The 27,204-nt window shown below is 44.5% G+C and overlaps 1 protein-coding gene across 2 annotated transcripts in view; it reads right to left on the bottom strand.

Moving 5' to 3' along the window:
• The window catches only part of SEMA4B (semaphorin 4B), a 444,317-nt gene that overhangs the window by 226,384 nt on the left and 190,729 nt on the right, over positions 1-27,204 (bottom strand). Inside the window, exon 2 of one of the 2 annotated variants that reach the window (XM_089687631.1) lies at positions 8,983-9,036. The gene's annotated coding sequence lies outside the window, so the exon portion shown is untranslated. Of the gene's footprint in view, positions 1-5,500; positions 5,600-8,982; positions 9,037-27,204 lie in introns of those variants that run through there. The other variant, XM_089687632.1, reaches the window with a different exon arrangement.

Genomic DNA, 27,204 nt, shown 5'->3' with positions numbered 1-27,204 from the left:
GGTTTAGACTTTTGTGACTGTTCCTTCATACATCTACTTTCAAGTGTTTGGAATGAGTTCTCATGGAATGATTCCATATTAAAAACATTCCCTGCCTCCCTACTCATTGACTCTAACAGCCATATACTCCAAGCATCTCTTTCATTTGGGCGTGTCATCTTTTTACGATGATCATACCAGAGGTCTTCCCAGGTCTTAGGTTTAAAAGTACCTCTTTTAGAATACTTCATTCCAGTCCAGCGCTCCCAATCATGTATATATTCTACCACCCAGGGTCCATATTTACCGATCATCTCTTCCCTTGGGGTCAGTTGGCAGGGTTTGCCACATTTAGACGCCCTCCTTGAGTTGATGCTGTTACCCATCCTTACGGATACCGGACCCTGGAATAATTTCCCAACCTTAAGCGGTTGCCCCAACCTTAAGCGGTTGCCCCCAGAGGTAGCTAATCTCTGGCCAATGATTGGGTTGACAGGTTCTGCCCCTGTCACCGTTGCTGCTTTTCACTACTTGTAATATAGTCCTTCAAGCAGCCTAGGGATCACCCGAACTTGATAGTTCAATCCCCCCCGTGGACGTTTCTGAAGTATTCTGACAGATTTTTTCCTAAATTGCTCCTATTATCCCAAGAAAGATTAGAGCAAACTTAAATAATCAAGATTTGAGTGCTTGGAGTGCATCAGGCAGTTAATTGAGGCTACTTGCTACTTGCAGCATGGTGTGTAGTAGTTACAATAGAGCTGGTTCTCACAGATCTAACTACACGCTTACAATCTACAGTTAGTAAATTACAAAGAGGACAGATTCATACTCACACCCCGCTGCAATAGGTGCAACCCAGCAGTTATGATGTTTCCTTATACACTCTCAGTACAATTTTAATTCAATTATACTGTTCATAATCAGTCTCATCAAAATATTAGTAAAGACAAAAGGTAAAAATGACATTCGACAAAGCTTACTAGTCTAGGTATTTTAGACAGAAATGGAAGATAGACATGAAAACAAAGAAAGATGTAAATAATTATCTATTCCACACAAGAAGTAACATTTACCTAAACATTCAGACTTCCTCACTAAAGGGGCACCATTTGTTTTGGCGGTTTTCCTACCCACACTTATTTACTTGGTTCTATACAGATTATAAATGTAATAAGTGATTATAACCCTTTGTCTATACCTGAATTTAGCCAATAGTGTTAATATTAAAAGATAACCACTGTGCAAAAAATAAAGATCTAATTTATTTACACAGCAAGGAAGCTTTCTATTAATCATATACAACAAAAATATAATACAGATTGTTACCAATACAAAGACTACAAGAAAGAAATAGTTACAAGAAAAAGACAGAGCAATGGTGATACGTTACAGCATCCTGATGTTCTGAGGTCTGTGCTGTGCGAAAGCACATGGCAGGAAAAGGGAAGCTGAGGGGGTGTCCAAGGTGTTTTATGCACATTACAAAAGACCATCCCAAGAACCACCCACCCAAGTTATCTTCCAATGGGTGGGCTTCAGAGCAAGGTACACAAAGAAGCAGCTGCCTTCCTCCTCACCTCCATTGAGTCTTTTGTGTAATCCCCCTCCCCCCCACAGTCACAGTCAATAACCTTCATGAAGATGTAGGCCCAAAATTGCCATTACACACTAACATACAATTTTGAGGACAAGCTTGTCCTCAAAATTGTATGTTAGTGCAAATAAAAAAAGTATCACGGACAGTACTCAATTGTTTCTGCTGCAAATGCACTAATACGGCTACAATCACCTCTACCAACTTGTGAAATTGGAACAACTTATTTAAGATAATAGGAAACTAGATTTACAGTTTGCTCAGAGGTTTGTAAAATCTGGTTTGGGAGCTAGAGCCTGTAGGCTTCACAGATTCTTGAGAGGGATGAATTCTCCAATCCAATGTCCAGGATCTGTGGACAACCAGCATGCTGATTGAGCAGATGTGTGCAGGGTTTTTACTAGAGATGCCACTATGGCTCACGCTCCATCCCAGTGGGCAAAGAAGGTCTCAGCCTAGGAGTCAGGATTGGGGATGCTAGGTGCGTGCAAGGGGTTTCTCTGAAGAAGACTGTCTTCAGGAGACAGAAAGGGGCCTGATGATTGAGGCGAGAGCAGCAGAGTCAAAGTGTAAGCCAGGAGGTTGATGAATATTTGTTTTGCAGCAGAGAAATGCTGAAAAAACCCTGCAAAGCAAACCCATGTGTTAAACTTGAACTTTATTTTATCTAAAGTGATCAAGAAATGCCATTGAAAAGAACATTTAGGCAAGTGGTGTGTCCTTAATGCCCTCACACATGATACAATACTACCTTGCCCTACCATAAAGGTCCAGAGTTCTATATACCTGCCAACACATCTGGATCAAAATTTAGGTAAAGATAAACCATGAACACAGTCTATTCTTGTTGAGATTTTTTAAGATTTAAAACTGATCTGTTCCTGACACTTTTATGACGCGCCATCCATCAAGCTGTCAGGTATAATCCCAATGAAGCACATGGAAACTTTCATTATGCGTTATTAAGCATGTACATGTTAAACTGAACTTGGACATATATCATATATATCATAATGATTGAAACAAATAGGTGATTTAAATGATTGAAACAATCATATGCTGACACAATCAATGACATAGAAAAACACAAGTGGCGCTGAGTGGGAGCCTTAAGCCTAGTGCACACAGTCAGAAAATCGTGGATAAAATATTGCTTTCAAAGTGATCGTGCAATAATCTGATCGTTAGCACACAGCTTTTGTCTGAAATTATTAGAAGGGACAAGCACAACATTTTTTCTTGATACCAGATCTTACGATTTTTGTTTAAGCAGTACAGCTTTCGTCTGAAAATACAATGCAATACATTATGTCACTTGCTAATTTTTACTCTGTCATACAAGAATTTTCGGAACTTTAGTAACCTTTTCATTTTCGATATTGAGACTAGCATGCAAAAAAAAAAAATGGATGATCGGTTGTACGGGGCTTTATAGCATGGTTTTAGTCAGTGAATCAGTGAAAAGAGCTGCTGATGTCTAATCAGTTTTGAGATAGAAGGAAAGCTTCACTGGCTGGTTACTGCATTTTGCCCATTTCAGTTGGTCTTTCCATTTCCTTGCTGAATGAGGCTGATGGTTTCTTTAGTACATACCTACCTATCTCCTGTACTCAGGGGCGGACTGACCATTTGGAAACTCGGGCACTGCCCGAGGGCCCGGGGTCAGTAGGGGGGGCCCCATGAAATGCCCCTGGTACCTTTTTCATAGGTTTTTTTGAGTTTGGGCAAGGACACAGGGGCCCCATGATCCCCTATTGCCCGGGGGCCCCATGAGTTGTCAGTCCGCCCCTGCCTGTACTACAGTATGTTTAGCTACTACCTGGGATATAATGAACAAGGCAAATTTGCTAAGCCTAATCCAGGCAAGCTTTGTAAAGTTTACATGTGTGCTTTTAACACTCTTTTGATGTACATTTATAACTTTACCTACTCTCACATCAAAGACTGCCATGTTATACCATCAGCATTAAAGGATAAGTTCACCTTTGGGAACATGTTACACCCATTTTTAGGCAAAAGGTGAACTTATACTTTAACTGAATCTCAAATACTGGTAACCAATACACTCAGCGGCCTTTTTTTAGGTACACCTGTTCAATTGCTTAGTAACACAAATTGCTAATCAGCCAATTATATGGCAGCAACTCAATGCATTTAGGCATGTAGACGTGGTGAAGACAACTTGCTGAAGTTCAAACTGACATCAGAATGGGGAGGGAAGCAAACTTAAGTGACTTTGAATGTGGCGTGGTTGTTGGTGCCAGACGGGCTGGTCTGTGTATTTCAAAAACTGCTGATCTACTGGGATTTTCATGTACAACCATCTCTAGGGTTTACAGAGAATGGTCCGAAAAAGAGAAAATATCCAGTGAGCAGCAGTTGTGTGGACTAAAATGCCTTGTTGATGTCAGAGGTCAGAGGAGAATGGGCAGACTGGTTGCTGCGACATTCAGATGGTAGGGTCAGATTTTGGCATGACCATCAACGTTTCAGGAAGGTGGTAGTACAATGGTGTGGGGGATAATATTTTGGCACTAGCAAGGTGTACCTAATAACGTGGCGGGTGAGGGTATACCACAATGGCTATACGGGTCTTTTGGTTTTTTTCCTTCTGGTTGGATAAAATAAAATAAAGAAGTGTCTGGTTATTTATATGGCATTAGTCATGCTATACTGGAGAAGATGGATTAAACTCAAAATAAAAATGTATTATATTGCAGTTTATCAATTCTTAGATGTGGTAGCTGCTTTAGTTTTCTTTTATTGTTGTTTTTTTTTCTTCTTTACTTTTGCCTAGTGATCTGGCAAGTAAGTCTGTTTTTTTCAGCTTCCTTTCACAGACCAATTATCCAGCAAAAGTAGAGGTCAGAGGGTTGAGACAAACTATTTACCACAGAGAGGGGTTTGTACAATGATCAGCTTTCTGCATTTATGTAAAACCTTTATCCAAAAGGAAGAATACTGTTTCTATAACTGCTTAAAAAGTGTTAGCTGGAGTTTGGCTTTAATTTGTTTGTCAGGTCCACTTAAATCTTCTAATACATCTAAAGGCAGGTACACACGGGCTGAGTATTCGTCAGTTCAACAAAAACCGGCTGACATTCAACCTGTTTGTATAGCAGCCGGTCCGACAGAAGCCAGTCTAATATCCAGCTTTTGTTGAACGGGCATGCTGGAAAATTCAGCACACGATCAGTGCTGGCCAATGGCTGCGAGCGCTGATCAGTGTGTTCTGTCAGGAGGTGGTCCCCTTATCAGAACACAATACTTCAATGGGGGGGGTTGCTGCACTAACATTGCTTTAGTTAGTATGGCAACCTCTCAGTTTTTTTTTAATTCAGCCCGCTGGGTTGAACAAAAAAAAACTTATTGTGTGTACCTAGCAGAACACCCAGATTGACAATGCTGATTTCCAAAGGTGTCTCTGTTGCATCCCCATCTAGGATGGAGCCACCCTAAAACAGTGTTACTGGCTGGATCACCAAGTAAAGATAAAGGAAAAAATAACCTAAAAAAAACTAAAGCAGCAACCACATTTAAGGATTGATAAACTGCAATATATTCGATTTTTGGCTAATATTACTTTAGTAGTACCGTTTTATTGTCCATAATCGTGTTAAAAATCACAATGCTTTGCTTTCTTTTATTATACATTCTTGAGACATTATTTAAAGGAATCATTTTGTCACAAATTAAAATATATACAGCAATGTATGTATATTATTAAAGACAGTGTGCTATGTGAGCTTATTTATTTATATATAATAATCTGTAATTAAGTGAACTCCACAGGACTTGGCAACAGAGAAAACATTCAAAAGTGTAGTTTATTCAGGTCAGAATACAGTTTGCACTTACTAACATATTCATCATACAGCTATTATATAATATGGTCGCACACAGTACTTTCTTCACTTTTCTTACCTTCACTGTAAAACTGAAGGTATTGTCAAGTCTCACGTTCATCACAAGTTCAAAAAATAAGGCGTTTGTTCATCATATTCCGATGTGGTTGGGGACAATTCTTTTATGCTTCTGGGACAGCTGTGCATCCAGAAATATAATAATTATATATCTATTACTACAGAACCATTTTTCTTCAAACTGCATACAGCTGTCAATGGCTTGTTGTCCACCATGGCTTGTTGTCCACCATGGCTTGTTGTCCACCATGGCTTGTATGGTGCAGGCTGTACCTGTGCTATAGATCAATGGTTCTGGACAGGGGCGGACTGACAACTCATGGGGCCCCCGGACAATAGGGGATCATGGGGCCCCTGTATCCTTGCCCAAACTCAAAAAAGCCTATGAAAAAGGTAACAGGGGCATCTCATGGGGCCCCCTACTGACCCTGGGCCCTCGGGCAGTGCCCGAGTTTCCAAATGGTCAGTCCGCCCCTGGTTCTGGATGCAGTGTAAGGCCAGGATTTATTCACTTGTCTCTGTCCACTGACCTTCAAGAAGGAATGAACCTCCTATTTTCTGGATTTCTGATGAAAGTGACGAATGCAAATTCCTTCATTTTAGGAAGGCTTTATTATGCATCCTATTAGTGGTGCACCGAAATGAAAATTCTGGTGCTGAAAACAAAAATTCAAAATGCACTTGGCCGAAAACTGAAACCGAAACCAAAATGCCCAGATTTTAAAAATGAATATATATTTTTTGGAAAAAAATACACTGATTAAAAAAACAAAACCAAAAAAAATATTTACCCCAGTTTTTTTTTAAAATACGAAAGAGGATGTTACGCCGAGTAAATAGATACCCAACATGTCACACTTTAAAATTGCTCACCCTCGTGCAATGGCGTGAAACTGCAATACTTAAAAATCTCCATGGGTGATGTTTTAAAAATTTCTACAGGTTAGCAGTGTAAAGTTACAGAGGAGGTCTGGTGCGAGAATTATTGTTCTTCCTCCGACGTTCGTGGCGATATCTCACGTGTGTGGTTTGAACGCCGTTTACATATGTGGGCATGGCCTACGTATGCGTTCACCACTATGTGCGAGCACGGGGGGACGGGGGAACTTTAACTTTTTTTTAAAAATGTATTTAATGTTTGTTTTTTTTGTTTTTGCACTGTCCCTTTAAAAAAAATTTTAATCACTTTTATTCTTATCACAAGAATTGCATGCATCCCTTGTGATAGAAATGATTAGTGACAGGTTCTCTTTATGGAGAGATATGGGGTTAATAAGACCCCACATCTCTCCTCTACAATGTAAAGCATTGGATCAAAAAAAAAGGCATTGATCTAGTGCTTTAAAAAAAAAATGGCCAGAACGGGAAGTGACTGCTCCGGTCCACCAGGGGCATAGATATGAGTGGCGGCCATCTTTCCTTCACTCATATCTATGCCCAGCAACGGGATCGATAGTTTCTCAGGTAAGGCTGAGAACTACAAAGTGGCAGGCGGGCGACGACAGTGGGCGGGTGGCGGCAAGGGGTGGGTTTTTTTCGGCACCTGTATTGGTGCTTTTTTTAATTTCTGCCGAAATGTTTCAGCCACCAAAATTTTGGTCCCTACTTCCTATTGGTTTACTGGTAGTCTTTTTTGTTCTTTTTATCTCATTATAACTCATCTTGTTAAACTGGGGCATGCTAGAAAACCCAGGACAGACCCTTAAACAATATGTCAACCCAACATTTCATATTCCTGATATGTGCCTGCTATACCACGTACTTGCATTAAAAAGCAGGGTGGATAAAAATCAATGATTTTTTTTTTAAAAATCAAAAAAAATCGGATTTTTTTTATTTAAATCGGATTTTTTTTATTTAAATTGGATTTTTTTAAATAAAATGCTTTTTGAGGAAAATATATTACCATCCAAAGGTTATTCCATCATGAAATAAAGATTAGTTTTTTAATTATGTAGAATAAGGCTGTATATGTTTAATGTTTTTGGTAAATAAATTCCATGAATCCATTCACAATGTCATGCTCTTCCAGAGATTTTTGTAAGATTATTGGGCAGTTTCTCTGCCTACAAGATATTATCACAGATGATTGGTTTACTTTTGCAGTTCTCAAAACTGAATTTGACTCAGCGGAGATCACATGCCTCTTCTTCACAGCAAAAATGTTATAACATGAACAGAGTTAAGAAAAAGACCTTCATCCTAACTTCTACAAACCTATGAATACAGAATCAACCCCTTCACTGCCAAGGTGCAAGAAGTTCAGTGAATAGAATAGAATCAATATTTTTCTGATTGTTTGGAGTGGAATAGATCTGCACAAGAAGAAAGTGAAACTAAGTGTGAGGAGGAAGGGGCTGACAGTCTAAGTTTCTTAAAATATATATATTCTGTTTAGCCAAATTAGTTAACAAACATGGATGTTTGTTTAAGCAAATAACATATGCTGGAATGTTATTGTTTCAGATGAATAAATCTATTTAAATTATTATTTATTGTTATTATTAAGGTAATGATTATTTTTCTCCTTCCTAAGTACAACAGAAAAGTTGTCCAAATATGAATGATTAACCTATTAAATTGGGGATAAAAAAACTAATCTGAAAAGTTGTTATTCTAAAAATCTTCATCTACTTGCTTATTAAAGTTATACCAGCAAGAATTAGTCTTTATGTAGAAAACTAGGATTTAAATCAAGCCTTATTGACTAGTGATTTAAATCGTGATTTAAATTGTGATTTAAATCAGTTTGATTTAAATCAAATCCACCCTGTTAAAAAGTATCCTATTCTCTTTGTATTGCTTCCTTTGTGTGAAATCCCTGCTGTTCCTGCCAGTCCGCTTGCTTACCTTTTAAAAACTGACCACACCAGGCTCTAGCTGTGCTGGGATGTCACCTGCTCTCCTCCAATGGTTAGACACACCTACCCCCCACGCAGCCATTCACTGGGAAGTTTAGTGTGATGCAGTTTCTCCTCCCCCACCTCTCTGAGCTCTTTATGCAGCTGAGAACAGAGGGTGTGTGATCACTTAATACAAAGGGGGAAAAAGGTATTTATAATGCTTTTTATATGTATACACATTTGTTTTGCCTTTCATTTCTATTTTAAACTAAAAAGCTTGTTTTTCAAGGTGAGGGTTTACATATACTTTAATAAAGGGATAACTGTGAGAAAAAGCAATTTGTGGCTTCAAGTTTGCTTGACAGTTAGCTCATCAAAACAGCGCAAGCAAAGGTCCCTTATGTGTGCAGAATGAGGAGGACGCCATTCTTCAGCTACGGTGCGCCTGTCACATGTTCAGTTAGGGGAGGCATGTCATCTGAATAGATCCTACACTAATAAGAGAAAAATGTATTGCTGCATTATTTGTCCCCATCTCATTTTTCATTTCAAGAATACTTTCAGTTACTTCTTCAGCAAGCCGTGACCTGAATCAGTAATACGCAGAAAACATTGGTTGCCAAAGAAAGACACCACCTACCTTAATGTGAGGAGCGCGAGTCCAAGAATTCATCAAAATTGTGCCAATACAACCCTAGAAACAATAAGAAAGCATTACATTAATCCCATTTACTTTCATGAACAATATGCTAAATTACAAGTGAGTAATATTTTTGTACACTAACACTAGGTTCAGGAATCAGGTCATGTTTGCACTTCAACATTGTTCAAAAGATTCTAAAAGTAGAACTGAGTGAAAACTTTTTTTTTCTTCATTTTGCATTGAGTAAGCGAAGGTTAGAAGCCATCAGGTTTTTTTTTGCCATCTGTGTCTTGTTTAGGGAGATTTTCCTTCACTTCCTGTTCCATAGTCACAAAGGGAAGTGAGGGAAATTCCCTCCAAACTTCAAAGTGGTGTCCTCTTTGGAAGATTTCCTCTTGATTCCTGTGCTGATGACACATGATTTTACCTACACTCACCGGCCACTTTATTAGGTACACCTGTTCAATTGCTTGGTAACAGAAATTGCTAATCAGTCAATCACATGGCAGCAACTCAATGCATTTAGGCATCTAGATATCGTGAAGACAACTTGATGAAGTTCAAACCAAGCATCAGAATCGGGAAGAAAGGGGATTTAAGTGACTTTGAATGTGGCATGGTTGTTGGTGCCTGACGGGCTGGTCTGATCTACTGGGATTTTCTTGTACAACCATCTCTAGGGAAATCCTGTATAATAATAATCCCACAGGTATGGCACATACATAATTACATTGGTCCAAGTTGGCTCAATGTAACAAGGGATAAAATACCACACAGGGGCGGACTGACCATTTGGAAACTCGGGCACTGCCCGAGGACCTGGGGTCAGTAGGGGGCCCCATGAGATGCCCCTGGTAGCCTTTTTCATAGGCTTTTTTGAGTTTGGGCATGGACACAGGGCCCCCATGATCCCCTATTGCCCAGGGGCCCCATGAGTTGTCAGTCCGCCCCGGATACCACATTTGTAATTCTTCTGTAAATATACCAACCAAGACCAGCAGTCTCAATATTTTCACCACCTGAAAAAAATACTTGATGAGAATCCATCAAAATGAAAGTAATTCACTGTTACATGTCACATGCAAGCTGTTTATAAAGGATTCATATATCAAAGGCCAATCCTAATAGGCATAATACAAGCTTGCGAAGCGGCTGGATTGTGCTTGGCTTTGTGCTCAGGAGAGACAATCACCGTCTTTGCTCAGGATGAACATATTGTAGATCAGGCTGTAATCACTGAGAAAACAATGCTTGTTTATAGTGGCGTTCCAGGTGGTGGATCATTAGACTCTGATTTGTTAAATATTGAGAGAGGTGAAATGAAGTGAACTTGTATTCACATAAATCATCCAATCAATTATACACAAATATACACAGAAAAAATAAAAAATCCATCTGCACTTTATTAACCACTTGCCTACCAGGCACTTTTACCCCCTTCGCGGCCAGGCCAATTTTTAGCTTTCAGTGCTGTCGCATGTTTGAATTACAATTGCGCGATCATGCAACACTGTAACCATATGAAATGTTTATCATTTTATTCACACAAATAGATCTTTCTTTTGGTGGTATTTAATCATCACTGGGTGTTTTATTTTTTTCAGCATAAACAAAAAAATAGCAAAAAAATTAAAAAAAAAAACATTTTTCTTTGTTTTTATTATAAAATTTTGCAAACAGGTAATTTTTCTCCTTCATTGATGTGTGCTGAAGAGGCTGCACTGATAGGCAGTACTGATGGGCACTGATAGGCAGCACTGATGGGCACTATGGATAGGCAGCACTGATGGCCACTTATAAGCTTCACTGATGCTGCACTGATACGCAGCACGGATGGGCAGTACTGATGAGTGGCACTGATGTGGGACACTGATGGGTGGCACTGCTGGGCATTGGTGGGAGGCACTGATGTGAACTGTTGGGTGGCACTGCTAAGAGGCGCTGCTGGGCACTGATCATCAGTGCCCTGATGACCAGTGCCGATCTGTTCTATGACAATTGCTGGTTATTGGCAGTACTTTCCTCACACTGTGACAGCGTAAGGAAAGTGCTGCTGATAACCGGCAACTGTATTTACATTGTGATCTGCTGTGTCATTGGACAAAGCTGATCACGTGGTAAAAGGCTGCTGTGATTGGCCTTATACCTCATCACGTGATCAGCTGTGTCTGTAGGACACAGTGATCACAGAGATCACTGGGTGCCGCTGCTGGGGGCGCATGGGAGGGAGCATTCTGGGAGGACATCATATGACGCCCTCCCAGAACTGGACAACCGCGATGTAGCCGTCATTTGGCTATAGCACGGTTGACAAGAGGTTAAAGAGGAACTGAATTTTACATTCTTTGTCAAAATAAGGCAATCAGAGGGTAAATGGCTAGCAGGGGCAGACTGACCAATTGGAAACTCGGGGACTGCCCGAGGGTCCGGGGTCAGTAGGGGGCCCCATGAGATGCCCCTGGTACCTTTTTCATAGGCTTTTTTGAGTTTGGGCAAGGACACAGGGGCCCCATGATCCCCTATTGCCCGGGGGCCCCATGAGTTGTCAGTCCGCCCCTGATGGCTAGTCACCAGTATTTTCTGTGGTCTTCCTGCTGCTATTCTTTTCCCTATTACTGACATACCATGCCTTGTTCTGCACTGTGTCTGTGTGGAGGCAGCCATCTTGGTAGCGGAAGGGCTTTGCTTCCTTATATCGGAGTCTCTGGCAAAGACAGCAATGAACAGCACAGTAATGGCATCACCAAATCTCCTGAGACTAGCCATCAGAGCAGCAGCAGTGCCTTGGATCTCATGCTGCAGATATACAGCTATAGCACAGGAGTGTCTAAGCACTGCCAAGATACAAGGACATACATTTTTATAATTGAGATAATTTATGTGTCTGTTACCTGACAAAAAATATATAGAGTAGTACACAAAAAGTCACTGTCAAATTATTTTCCCCGTTACTTACAAACTTCCTGTTACTGAGTAGCTACATTGGACAGACTCCCTGGATCAGCTGTGTCAAACGCAATTTCTTGAGCATTATGGTTGCCCCCAAAGGGCTGGTTGTATCTATAAAACTAGATGTCCAGAGGACCCCACCCCCCTTATATCACAGTGCACCCCCTTACCTTGTGCAGCAGCTGGGAAGAAGTTGGGGGCGTAGGAAGATCAGTGGAGGGATGGAGTCAGTTGTCAGTTTGGCAAATGCTGAGACCAGGGGAGGCAGAGATGAAGGGGTGCTGTGGCTACACAGAGAGGCACAGGATCTGTAGGAGGAGTTCTTTCCTCTCTGCTTCCAGCTGCTGAGACTGGAGGTGGAAGAGACAAGCCTCTCCATTGCTGCACAGAGGAGTGCAGGATCCAGCAGGGGAATCCTGTCCTCTCTGGTGCAGACTGCTGAGACAAGGTGGGGGCGGAGACGAGGGGAGGGACCACATCTGCAGGAGAGGCACAGGATCTGTAGGAGGAGTTCCCTCCTCTCTGCTGCCAGCTGCTGAGACTGGAGGTGGCAGAGACAAGCCTCTCCGTTGCTGCACAGAGAAGTGCAGGATCCAGCAGGGGAGTCCTGTCCTCTCTGGTGCAGACTGCTGAGACAAGGTGGGGGCGGAGACGAGGGGAGGGACCACATCTGCAGGAGAGGCACAGGATCTGTAGGAGGAGTTCTCTCCTCTCTGGTGCCAGCTGCTAAGACTGGAGGTGGCAGAGACAAGCCTCTCCATTGCTGCACAGAGAAGTGCAGGATCTAGCAGGGGAGTCCTGTCCTCTCTGGTGCAGACTGCTGAGACAAGGTGGGGCGGAGACGAGGGGGAGGGACCACAGCTGCAGGCGAGGCACAGGATCTGTAGGAGGAGTTCCCTCCTCTCTGCTGCCAGCTGCTGAGACTGGAGGTTGCAGAGACAAGCCTCTCTGCGGCTGCACAGAGAATTGCAGGATCTAGCAGGGGAGTCTTGTCCTCTCTGCTGCCAACTGCTGAGACAAGGTTGGGGCAGAGATGAGGGGGGTGCTGCGGCTGCACAGAGAGGCACAGGATCTGTAGGAGGAGTTCTCTGCTCTCTGCTGCCAGCTGCTGAGACTGGAGGTGGCATAGACAACCCTCTCCTAGGCTGCACAGAGAAGTGCAGGATCTAGCAGGGGAGTCTTGTCCTCTCTGCTGCCAGCTGCTGAGACTGGAGGTGGCAGAGATAAGCCTCTCTGTGGCTGCACAGAGAATTGCAGGATCTAGCAGGGGAGTCCTGACCTCTTTGGTGCTGACTGCTGAGACAAGGTGGGGGTGGAGATGAGGGGGGGGGGGTAGCACAGCTGCAGGAGAGGTGCGAGGGCCACATGAAATGGCCTGGTGGTCATGCGTGCCTTGTGTTTAACACATGTGCCCTGGATGTACCCTACACATAAATCATATAATGTTTACAAAGTGTCACGTGAAAGGTAATTTAGACTGTGCATCTCTGGGATGACTTTGGTCTTACATGGGGAATAGGAACATGAGAGCCAATTAGATATTAGAGAATGCCGGGGCTGTAGGTGTGACTATTCTCTCACTGTCACATACTATCCACTGACTGCACTATCTTCCAAAAACCTGGAGACCTAAGGCTGAACTCCGGGCACAAAAACTTTAATTTAAATATATTCCTCAATAGCCATAGAAGATATAAATCAATTTTGTGAACACCATGTGCATATAAAAACCAGATAATCCAATTTGAAAGTAGTAGTGGCATTACTGTGCCTGTGCAGAGAGCAGAGCTGTGGGAGGGACGCAGTAGGCCCCATCCACTACAGGCTGCCCGCAGAAAACTTCAGAACGGGGTGGAGACAAGACCAGTCATCCTGTACAAGGAGAGAGATCAGCAGTGACTGGTCTTTATTACAGGAAATTCTTATAGAGGCAAAGCTTTACACTGGATTACTGCACAGGTCTGGAAGAAATTCACAAAGCACACCAGTATCCATGCCTCTTGTTTTTAGACAATGTTTGCTTTTGGCTGAAAAAAAATGAATGAACCTTGAAAAAATTTTTAAAGAGCCAGTTTAACCAAACTTGATATTTTAGTTACATATTTAGTCTGGCTGAAAAAAGACAAAAGTCCACCCAGTTCAACCATAGAAAAAAAATTTATAATCCTATACCCACAGTTGATCCAGAGGAAGGCAAAAAACCCAGCAAAGCATGATACAATTTGTACCTGCATGGACAAAAAATTCCTTCCTGATCCCCCGAGAGGCAATCGGATATTCCCTGGATCAACTTTACCTATAAATGTTAGTATTCAGTTATATTCTGTGTATCTAAGGAACAATCCAGGACTTTTTTGAAGCAATCCACTGAGCTGGCCAGAACCAACTCTTGAGGGAGTCTATTCCACAACCTCCGCTACCTGAACCCTGCCCCTCTCCACTCTGCAGCTGATGAACTCCATGACAGCATCCTCCCCCTGTCCTGCCCCGACCTGGCCATGATTGCCTACAAAAACTCGCTGTCAGCCGCCCTTGACTCGCTAGCGCCTTTAACCACACGAAACATCAGACCCCGACCGCTCCAGCCCTGGCAGATTGACCACACCAAAGCTCTCAAACGACGCTGTGGTGTGCTGGAGCGACTATGGCGCAAAACCAGATCCCAACTAGCCTTCACCCGCTACAAATCTGCCTTCCACACCTACACCTCCACGCTGCCAAACAAGCCTACTTCCTGACCCTCATCAAAACCCTCTCCTCCAATCCTCGCCGGCTCTTCTCCACCTTTAACTCCCTGCTCTCTCCACCCCCACCTCCACCCAGCACCTCACTCACCGCCCTTGAGATTGCCAATCATTTCAAAAACAAGATTGACACTATTCGCAGGGACATCGCCACTGCTCAAACTTCCTCCCCACCCGTCCCCTTTCACACAGCAACCCCCTCATCACCCATCTCCCTCGGCCTCACCACTGTTCTGACCTCCACCCCACCTAACATTCCTCACACTGAAGCCCCCTCCACACTCCTTCGACCTCACTACCACTGAAGAGGTCACTAAGGTCTTCTCTGAAGCCCACCTCACCCCTCCCCCCTCAACCCTATCCCCTCACAACTCCTACGACCTCCCTCCTCCTCCATCCTACGCTCCCTCACCCACATCTTTAATCTCTCCCTCTCTTCTGGCGCATTCCCCTCCCCTCTGAAGCACGCGCACATCACCCCTATACTTAAAAAGCCCTCCCTGGACCCCAATGACCCGAACAACCTTAGACCCATCTCCCTGCTGCCATTTACATCCAAAATCCTCGAGCGCTTAGTCTACAATCGCCTAAGCTCCCACCTCAAGTACAACAACCTCCTCGATCCACTACAGTCTGGCTTCCGTCCCCTACACTCCACCGAAACTGCCTTACTCAAACTATCCACTACTCAGTGCTCCTACTCCTCGACCTCTGCGTGGCCTTCAACACAGTCGACCACCCCCTCCTCCTCAAAAAGCTACACTCTCTTGGCCTCAGAGACTTCGCTCTCTCCTGGCTCTCGTCCTACCTATCACAATGCTCCTTCAGCGTTACTTACAACGCTGCACCTCCCCCTCACTCCCCCTCTCTGTTGGGGTCCCTCAATGCTCTGTCCTCGGGCCCATTCTCTTCTCCATCTACACCTCCTCCCTTGGCCAGCTCATACATTCTCATGGCTTCAACTATCACCTCTATGCCGACGACACGCAAATCTATCTCCACCCCTCACCTCACCCCCTCAGTCTCCGCCCAAATCACAAGCCTACTCCGTCTTGTCCAATGCCAGAGGAATGCCGAAACGTTCTGCAACGTGTTGCAAAGTGGCCAGCAAAACTGCACATACCCTGGAAGCTGGCGGACCCACACAAAGAAAATCATCCGAATAGTGGATGACAAAATTCACCCCCGAGACATCCTTCACCACCCACTCCACGTACGAACTGAACTTCTCGAAACAAACCGCAGGATATAGAACACCCCATGGGAAGGCACTTATCAACGTAAAAACGAACCCTGCCAATGACAACCCAAGAAACGAAAACTGTCCGGATGTACTGGCAGCAGCCGATACGCTGACTCAATATCCGACTTCGCCATGAGCGCACTGTGCCCATACCGACGAACCCAGAAAAACCGCCGCATCAAACAACGTATAAGACACTGAACATGACTCCGGATCGATGGCGTCGTTCACCGACCCCCCTTTAGGGAAGGACAGGTGATGAATTAACCAAAACGCATTAGGCTCCTTCTTGGGCACAACCCCCAAGGGAGAAACAAACAGATCCAAAAAAGGAGCGCGAGAAAACGGGCTGCCCATGCGTCCCAACCCCACTTCCTTACGCAACTTAGCAGAAACCACCTTGGCATGCTGCAATGCCGACCGCAAGTTCCGAGCTAAGAGAGGCATCGAAGTCAAAGTGCACGGGATGCGGAAACCCTCAGAAAACCCTGCCGCCAGCAGCACGGTGGCTGCCTGATCAGGGTATCTATTTAGGAAAGGCCGCATCCTTTCCACCCTCACCGTCGTCATCCCTTTTACCCGCATGCTCTCCAGAAAGGCCTCTACCCTGCTTGAAACAGCGCAACAAAGGATGGGTGCCACCGCACCCGGAACATTCGTGCTTAAAACAGCAGGACCCTCCGAACGACAAGCGCCCTCTTGGAACTGCCAGCAGAAACCCCTACGCTTTTGATGCCGATTGTCCCGGAGCCCCGCCCTGAAAAATCTGACCAGGGGGCCTCGCCGGAGTCATAAGCCGCATCCAAAGGCCAATGTCCTAATGGTCCCAGCGCAACGACGGGCGAACAGCCCTGCGCTGCCAAAACTGTTCATCGTACCTTAGCCATGCGGTCCCCCCGTAACCCTGTGAGCCTCGCTAATAGTGCAAGGTAACAGAAAAGCGCCGAGCAATGCTCAGGGGCCTTTTCTCCAATGACACTGGCCATAATCGCGAATGCCTGCAACCAATTAGCAGAAGTACGCGGGATAAAGCGAAAAACACCGCTTCTCCGCTTCCTCCCGCCTGCCCTCGTCAACCCTCGACCCATCAAAAGGAAAACGCTCCAAGGGCAAGAGCGTGAAAATCTCGACATACTCACCTCTCCAAATCTTCTCTCGTACATCCGCAGGTAAGTGCGCACCTAACGTGCCCTCGAAGCACACATACACTTTGCACTTGGCCGAGTCCACCAAGCCTGGCACCCCTGCACCCTCACCCAAAACCGTGGATGGGGCCGAAGAGCCCAGAGCACCGGTCTCCTCTGTAACCACCCCTGGCCCTAAACCCGGAGGATAAGAAAACACCAGGCCCCGCGCGTCCCCACTATCCTGCCCGAGGACCCCGCAAACATCCCCACCAGCAGGTGGGAGCCACGGAGAAGCCGGACCAGTGCCCACACTACCGCCTCGCTCAAAGCGCCAGAACAAGTCCCACAGGCCTGACAGCAAATCGCAGAGACCCGACGAGGGAACGCCACCCTCCATTACCGCAGAAGCCGTGTCCAAAAGGGTGGCCCAACCTCCCCCCAATAGGGGAGCAGAAGAAAATGAGAGAGCAGTCCCAGAAACATGTAACTCACCAGGCTGCCCAGGAGATGTCCCATCAGCCGCGCGTCCAAACTCCATCGTCGCCGAGCGGCCAGCTGTCGCCCCCGCAGCGGGTTCCGACAGCTCGCCCTCAGACCGGTCCACATCCTCTTGATGACAGGATGGCCTCCCAGTCCCAAGAGCCACGGGTCCCGCAGGTTTGTGCCGCAGCTCCATGCTGCTCAGGGGGCCCGCCGGCCGCAGCAGTAGACAGCCCGGCAGCCGCAGCAGTACGCCGCATCCTCCCCGACAGGTGCCTCATCAGCGGAGGAGCCGTTGCCATCACATCCTCTCTGCCGCGCGGGTGGGGGGAGGGGCTTCTTCCACGAGTGACCCCGCCCGCTGAGCTCCGCTGTAGACTGGGATTCCTCCCGGCCTCCCTGCGAGCAGAAGCAGGAGAGCGCCCTGCCAGCGGGGCCGGAGGGTCCCGAGTGGGGCTCCCGTTGTGGCGTCTAGACCTCTGAGCACATGGGCGCTCCCGCCCCCCTGCCTCTGGTGACGAGCCCGGGTCCTGCAGTAAGTCAGAGACCCGGCTCTGCAGCCAGTCCCTCCCTTTGGAGGCAGCAGACTCACGCAGCTGGGCCAACAGTTCTTCCATGACAGCTGCCACTGTCCACACACCTAGTCCCTCAGGGAAGGTAGCCCATACAGGACACGCTGGTGTGGAAACTCTCTCTCCTACGTCTAGCTCCGACTGACGCCCCTCACCAGGACACCCCACCCTAAGGTGCAGAAGACCCCACCTACACTCTCCCTCTACCAACCAGATCCCCCAGCTATCCTTTACCAACCCCCTAATACTATCATTAACCCTTACACGTCTTCCTTTCTGGGCCTAGTCATGCCTGCCCTGCGCTAATTCTTTTCTTCTTTTTTCGCTACGGGCATTTCTTGACTCTTGTATTTAGACAATATTTGCTTAAAACTGTCGTCTGGAGATATGTAAGAAGGCAGTGGATGATTAGGTCCACCACCAGCACCAATAATAATCCAAAATACAAATTTCGGGACTGATCTGGTAAGAAGTAGCACATTTATGGGGTTGTTGTCCTTTTCTGGATACAGTAGTTTGGCGGAGGCAGTGTTTGCTGGAGCAGATGGAATGTACAACAGCTTTTCTCTGTACAATATAAACACGCGGCTAAGGAATGATACCTTCATTGAGGGATGTTTATTAAGATAACATTTCAGCACAGGGCTTGTTTGTTATCACTCCACATAGTAGATCTTATGAAAATTCCAGGCTTCTTTACATAGCTGTATTATGTGCCTGACAGTCTGATGGAAAGCAGGCCTGGAATCAACCTGGAAGACGAGCTGGAGATTCATTCCCCATCTTTAGGCCTCATGGCTCTGATCAAGTCATCGCTACCTACTTTGTGCACCATGCCCAAGATGTGCGGCCCAGCAATAGCAAGGTGCATTGGCCTGTGCTAATCTCACCAGATATTATTATTTATTTCAGGTACTTATATAGTGCTGTCAATTTACGCAACGCTTTACGTATATATTGTACATTCACATCAGTCCCTAACCCTCAAGGGGTGTACAATCTAAGGTCCCTAACTTACATTCATACATACACATACTAGGGCCAATTTAGACAGGGGCCAATTAACCTACCAGCATGTCTTTGGAGTGTGGGAGGAAACCGGAGTACCTAGAGGAAACCCACGCAGGCACAGGGAGAACATGCAAACTCCAGGCAGGTGGTGCCGTGGCTGGGATTCAAACCAATGACCCTAGTACTGCCAGACGGAAGTGCTAACCATTAAGCCACTGTGCTGCCCGTATTATTATTATACAGGATTTATATGGCATTGATTAGTTTCAGTTGAGTTTTGCTGTAGCCTGATGGTGGGGGTGGATTTCTGGAACCTCATCACTGAACACCATAAGGCTAGGTTCACATCTGTGTGGGTGGTGCCGCTGTGGATCCGCACAAAAATCCGTGTAGCTGCACCACTCACACAGAAGAATACGTACCTGTGGGCGGATGCCATTAATTCTAATGGCACGCCACCCGCATTGGAAATCGCAACTGCGCTGGGAACCTCGTCTGCTCTCAGTCCCTGTACCATAGATGCATATATGGAGTGAGTGGACTTTAAGTGGTTCTAAAGCCTGAAGGTTTTTACCTTAACCACTTCAATACCGGGAACTTTCACCCCCTCCTGCCCAGGCCAATTTTCAGCTTTCAGCGCTCTCACACTTTGAAGACAATTATGTGGTCATGCAACAGAGTACCCAAATGAAATTTTAATCTTTTTTTTTTATACAAATAGAGCTTTCTTTTGGTGGTAAACACCACTGTTTTTTTTTTAATCATTTGCTAAATAAACAAAAAAAGACGAACAATTTTGGAAAAAAAATAAATTTCTTAGTTTCTGTTTAAAATTTTGCAAATAAGTAATTTTTCTTCTTCACTCATGTGTGCTGATGAGACTGCACTGATGGGCACTGATTGGCACTGATGGGGCTGCACTGATCATCAGGGTACTGATGATCAGTGCCCTGATTATCAGTGTAAATATCCCCTGTCAGAATTGTAGGTTACCATCTTTCCTTTCCTCTAGCTGTGAGGGTCCTCTCACACGGGCGTTCCGTTTTTTTTCTTCAGTTCAGTCATGGTTTTTCAAAGAAAAAGGAAGCTTACATCCGTTTTTCATCCGTTTACATCCGTTTTTCATCCTTTTACATTGGTTTACATCTGTTTTTCATCTGTTTAGATCCGTTTACATCCGTTTTTCATCCGTTTAAATCCGTTTTCATCCGTTTACATCTGTTTTTCATCCGTTTCTGTTTTTTTTGCAGAAAAATAGGGTCTTCTTCCGTTCACAAAAACAGATGTTAATGGATGCGGACATTAATGGATGTAAAAAAAAGTGTTCATCCATAGAAATACATGGAGATCTGTTTTTTAATCCGTAAACGGACAGATGAAAAACAGACATACGGAACTCCCATGTGAAAGGGGCCTGACAGTGAAGAAAGAACTGCCGATAATAGGCAAGTCTTTTTACAATGTGATCAGCTGTGACTGGACACAACTGATCATATGGTAAAGGGCTGCTGTGATTGGCCCTTTACCACAAACTGTGATCAGCTGTATCCAAAGGACACAGTGATCACAGAGCACGCCCAAAGTGCACCCTAGGGGGCAGCGTTCTGGGGGGATGTCTATTTATTCCCTTCCAGAACTAGCCGATCGCACTGTAGCTGTCTTTCGACTATAGCATGGTCGGCAAGTGGTTAATTTTCTGCATCAAGTTAAAAAAACTTTCAGTATGCAGCTCCCCCCCAACCCCCCTTATACCTATCTGAGCCCCATCTCAATGCAGCAGTGTCTCTCTTCCTTGGCCATTGGCCACTGGCTCCTGCTGCTGTCAATCACTGGCTGTGAGGAGGGAGCGGGTGTGGGGCCGAGCCACACTCTATGAGTATGGACACATAGAGCTGGCTTGGGAGTAAGCCCCTCATGAGTGCCCCCATAGCAAGCTGCTTGATATGGTAGCCACTTGACAGGTAGGAGGAACCAGGAGCACCAGCTGGGGACCCGGGGATCAGGGCTGCACTGTGCACAACTAGTAGGTAACACGTTTGTTATTTTTAATAAATAAAATGTGATGCTTTACAACCACTTCAAACGCCACCCACTTTGCTGCTCTACATATGCGTTATGAGGGCAGCAAGAGGTTAAAAGGATACCCAACATCATGAAACCTCCGTTTTCAACGTCTGAGCCATAAAAGTTTTACATGGGAATTTGTTACACGCTACCACCTGCTTGGACTGCAAGTGTTTATCCCAAGCCTGGTTAATATGTCAAGTGCCATCTCTATAACAGTACAAACCCCAGGATATTACAGAATGACCTGAACCTAGGCACAATGGCTTTCTTGTTAGTGCTCCTGCCTGCCCAACCAGGACACTATCTGCATAGGGTTTCCCACCACACTCTAAAGACATGGTTGGTTACTCGGCTTCTGTCCAAATTGGCCCCAGCATGGGTATGTATGCATGTGAGGTCATGGGTATGTATGCATGGGAGGTCATGGGTATGTATGCATGTAAGGTCATGAGTATGTATGCATGTAAGGTCATGGGTATGTATGCATATGAGGTGATGGGTATGTATGCATGAGAGGTAATGAGTATGTATGCATGTAAGGTCATGGGTATGTATGCATATGAGGTCATGGGTATGTGTGCATATGAGGTCATGGGTATGTATGCATGAGAGGTCATGGGTATGAATGCATGTGAGGTCATGGGTATGTATGCATGTGAGGTCATGGGTATGTATGCATGAGAGGTCATGAGTATGTATGCATGTAAGGTCATGGGTATGTATGCATATGAGGTCATGGGTATGTGTGCATATGAGGTCATGGGTATGTATGCATATGAGGTCATGGGTATGTATGCATGACAGGTCATGGGTATGAATGCATGTGAGGTCATGGGTATGTATGCATGTGAGGTCATGAGTATGTATGCATGTGAGGTCATGGGTATGTATGCATGTGAGGTCATTGGTATGTATGCATGTGAGGTCATGGGTATGTATGCATGTGAGGTCTTAAGCATCTTGAGGGCAGGGATTGATATGGGCAGCACAGTGGCTAAGTGGTTAGCACTTTCACCTAGCAGCCCTAGGGTCGTCAGTTAAAATTCCAATCACGGCACTACCTGCCTGGAGTTTGCATTTTCTGTGTTGGTGTGGGTTTCCTCGGGGTACTCCAGTTTCCTCCTATGCTCCAAAGACATGCTTGCAGGTTAATTGGCTCCTGTCTAAATTGGCCCTAATATGTGTATGTATGAATGTGAATTATGGACCTTAGATTGTACGCCCCTTGAGGGTTAGGGACTGATGTGATTGTGTAATAAATATGTAAAGCGCTGTGTAAATTGATGGTGTTATATAAGTACCCGTGATAAATAAATGAATAATAAAGCAGAACTTAACTGTATCTGAGCACTACAAACAAAAACACTATTCATTTAATTTTAACATTCAAAGCAAACTCACTGATCCATTCATATCACCATGCTTTATTTTGTTGAGAAATCACTTTGAAATACGCACTCCTAGAATTCCTACTCATGGCCATCTTGAGTAAGGGCACATGATTCCATGTAGAATTTACTTCCTGGAATCCATCTGCCTTTAGCTCAGACATGCAGATAGGAAGCAAGCTTAGCTGAGAAAGCCCTTCCTCCCCTCCTCCAAATGAAAAGATGAAAAAAAATGTCCATGAAGACTCCTAGGATGTATGACATCTTTTTAGCCTAGGCCAGAAACCAGGAAGCAAGTGAATAAATGTAAAAAAAAAAAAAAAAAGTTAAAATTAGCAAATATAATATACCTTCCTATCAGGGGCGGACTAACAACTCATGGGGCCCCCAGGCAATAGGGGATCATGGGGCCCCTGTGTCCTTGCCCACACTCAAACCACACCCAAAAAAGCCTAGGAAAGGTACCAGGGGCATCTCACGGGGCCCCCTACTGACCTTGGGCCCTCGGGCAGTGCCCAAGTTCCCGAATGGTCAGCCCGCCCCTGCTTCCTAACTATTTATTAAGGCTAGCAGCACAAGGATTAAAAATAGTAAATGTCGATTGAGCGAGTTCAATTCTGCTTTAACCACCTTCCGCCCACCATATAGTACAATGACGGGCGCAAGGTGGTTCTCTCATTCTGATAGGACGTCATATGACGTCCTTCCATTCTCACCGCGCATGCGTGGCTCAGGGAGCGCTGACAGCTCGAGAGGAGAGGAGAGCCGGTAATCGGCTTTCCGCGGAGGGGACATGTACACTGATCATCAGGGCACTGATGATCAGTGTGCCCTGATGATCAGTGTGGCCCCAGAAGTGCCACCTGTCAGTGTCCATCAGTGCCAGCAGTCAGTGCTCATCAGTGCCACGTGCCAGTGCCCATCAGTGCCACATCAATGCCACATATCAGTGCATACCAGTGCACATCAATGCCACATATCAGTGCCGATCTGAGCTGCCTTTCAATGTCACCCATCAGTGCAAGTCAGTGCCACCTATAAATGCCAATCAGTGCCACCTATCAGTGCTGCCAATCAGTGTCGCCTATCAGTGCGCATCAGTGCCATCTATCAGTGCCAGTCAGTGCCGCCTAACAGTGCCGCCTACCAGTGCCATATATCAGTGTCATGTATCAGTGCTGCCTTTCAGTGCCCATCAGTGATGCCTGTCAATGCCCATCAGTGCGATCTACCAGTGCCTCCTGATCAGTGCCACCTATCAGTGTCCATCTGTGGAGCCTATCAGTGCCCATCACTGCAGCCTCATTAGCGCACATCAGTGAAGGAGAAAAATCACTTATTTACAAAATTGTATAACATAAAGTAAGAAAAAACCTTTTTTTGAATATTTTCAGTGGTTATTGGTTTGTTTAAGAAAAAATAAAAATCCCAGAGGTGATTAAATACCACCAAAAGAAAGCTCTATCTGTCTCAAAAAAAATGATAAACATTTCATATGGGTACAGTGTTGCATGACTGCGCAATTGTCATTCAAAGTGTGACAGTGCTGAAAGCTGGACATTGTCCTGGGCAGGAAGGGGGTATAAGTGCCCTGTAGGCGAGGGGTTAAAGTGCAGTACTGTATGTAAAGAACTGCGGAAATTGTTGATGCCATATAAATACCTGTAATAATAAAATAATAAACAATCAAATAAACAAATAATCTAACGTCATTCATACACAACATAGGTAAAACCCCAGTGCTTGCTGGGAAGTTGAAAGACCGTTTCTAATATCCTGCTTGCATAACCCCAGAGTCAGAAAAATTTGCATAGACAAAAAAAAAGGAATCAGGAAGCTTCTATCTTTTTATGTTTCAGGAAAGGTGACGCTTTACTGTTAAAGCAGCAAATTTAGGTTGAGTATTTATTTCAGATACGGAATCCTAGTTGAGCGCACTGTACTCCAGCGAGATGTATTTCTTTGATGCATTTCACAATCCCAGCCTTGTATAACAGCTTAGCTGTCAGCTATCACGTCTCCGGCAATGACGCTGCCCCATGCCCTCGCTGCATTTCATTTCCATACACTGGCTCTTTAAATGGAGCTAATTTACAAATGGCTGTTAGTGTGGAAACCTGACGAGAAATAAAACACTTTTCATTTGTGACAGCAACCCCCGAAGAAAGCAATTACTTCCATCATATAAAGAAACACCAGAAAATACCCATTTGCTGTGTAATTGAAAATTGGATTTCTGAGCAGCACATATTGCTAAGGAGGAATTTTAAACATGACGTCTGTGGAAAACGCAGTAAAAGGCCAGATTATGAATTCTACATTGGAAAAAAGAAAACTCGTCCTGTGTTAATTCACCATGTGGCACGTGTAGCACCACCCTTTCAAGGGCTGCTGGATTTTTGTGGGTCCCCCTAAGCAGGGGCGTCCCGAGGGTTGGTGTCACCCGGTGCAATAACACTTGGTGACACGCCCTCAGACGATCCCTGCAGGATGGATCGGATCTGTGGATTGTGCATAATGGATCGGACTCCGATCCATTATGCTCCCCAATCCGCAGATCCGATCCATCCTGCGGGGATCGTCGGCATGCAACCTATACGGGGTGACACCGGACCCGCTCCACGAAAAGGTAAGTTGTAAAGAAAGCCGAAGATCCCCGCAGGATGGATCGGATCCATCTTGTGGGGATCGTTGACTTGCTTTACAACTTACCTTATCATGGAGCGGGTCCGGTATCACCCTGTGCAGTAGGTGTCACCTGGTGCGGTGCGCACCCCCCGCACCTGCCTCGGGACGCCACTGCCCCTAAGCTCTGCACAGCCACGCAACATGCATTTTCCACACTTTGCATGTTTGCAGTTAGTAAACAGTCCTTCAGCTGGTTTTCAGTTGTTTTTATTAAGGGGTTAATACCTTGGATGGGGTCTAGGGGTATATGGGATGCCTGAGGAACTGTAGCAACAAAAACTGTACAAAAATGGGGATAAGAAAAAAATAGTCTCTTTAACCATTTCAATACCGGGCACAATTGCGCGGTCATGCAACACTGTACCCAAACTAAATTTTTTGCATTTTGTTCACACGACTAGAGCTTTGTTTTGGTGGTATTTAATCATCGCTGGGGTTTTTATTTTTTCCTAAACAAAAAAAGACTGAAAATTTTGAAAAAAAAGTTTTTCTTTTTTTCTGTTTTAAAATTTGCAAATAAATAGTTGTTCTTCATAAATTTAAGCCAAGATGTACTCTGCTACATTTCTTTGTTGAAAAGAAGTGAAGCACACTGACCCGGCCCCCTAGTAAAACATTCCCTGCACACAGTTAACCCTTTGATTGCCCCTCATGTTAACCCCTTCCTTCCCAGTGTCATTAGTACAGTGTCAGTGCTTTTTTTTTTAGCACTGATCACTGTATTGGTGTCACTGGGGATGTCAGTGACACCAAGGCAGTTCCCCCCAGTGTCAGAATGCAGTCCCGCAGTCCCACTATAAGTCGCTGATCGCCGCCATTACTAGTAAAAATGAAAATAAAAAAAAAATTCCAGTATATATACCACCATTTGTAAACACTATAACTTTCACGTAAACCAATGTATTGGGATTTTTTAGCAGAATACATTTTGGTGTAAATTTATGACAAAATTAGATTTTTTAAATTTTTTTACTGGACATGTTTAATAGCAAAAAGTCAAAAAATTTGTTTTTTTTCTCAAAATTGTCAGCCTGTTTTTTTATAGCGTAAAAAATAAAAATCGCACAGGTGATCAAATACCACCAAAAGAGAGCTCAATTCATGGGAAAAAAAGGACGTAAATTTCATTTGGGTGCAGCGTTGCATGACAGCGCAATTGTCAGTTAAAGTAAAGTTAAAGCAGCGCCGTAACGCAAAAAATGGACTGGTCAGGAAGGGGGGCAAGTGGTTAACCACTTCAATACCGGGCACTTTTACCCCCTTCCTGCCCAGGCCAATTTTCAGGTTTCAGTGCTCTCACAATTTGAATGACATTTGCGCAGTCATGCAACACTGTACCCAAACTAAACTTTTATCATTTTGTTCACACAACTAGAGCTCTACAAGCCTTAATCGCCTACACCTTAAAACTATGCCGTATAGTTGGTTACTCCCCTGACCTGTTCCATCCTAGCACAGGATTATGTGTGATTTAATAGGCTGTCAGACTTTCTGTCATTTTCTAGTGAGGGATTGAGTCTAATTATGTTGTAAGAATCAATGTATTAGGTTAGATAGGCTTCTGAGTAGATTTTGAGCATCCCAAAGTACAAAAAAAAACAAAAACAAATTCTATATATACTCTTTTAAACTATGCCAATATTCTTTATCCACTTCAGCTCTGAAAGGTTTTACCGCCTTCATGACCCAGCCATGTTTTACTGTTTAGCAAGGTGCTACTTTAACTGGTAATTGCGTGGTCATGCAACAATGTACCCAAGCAAAATCTATATCATTTTTTTCACACAAATTTAACCTTCTTTTGGTGGTATTTGATCACCATTGGGTTTTTAATTTTTTTTATATAAATGAAAAAAGACCAAACATTTTGATAAATATGTTTTATAGCAGAATGTAAAAAAAAAATATCTTGCAAAACATAAAAAATTTCATTTATTCATAAATTTAGGC

This window comes from Staurois parvus, unplaced genomic scaffold, assembly GCF_062004578.1.
Source record: "Staurois parvus isolate SC_StPar_1 unplaced genomic scaffold, SC_StPar_1.0 ptg000432l, whole genome shotgun sequence".
NCBI lineage: Eukaryota > Metazoa > Chordata > Amphibia > Anura > Ranidae > Staurois > Staurois parvus.
This window is presented reverse-complemented; position numbering and strand designations above follow the sequence as displayed.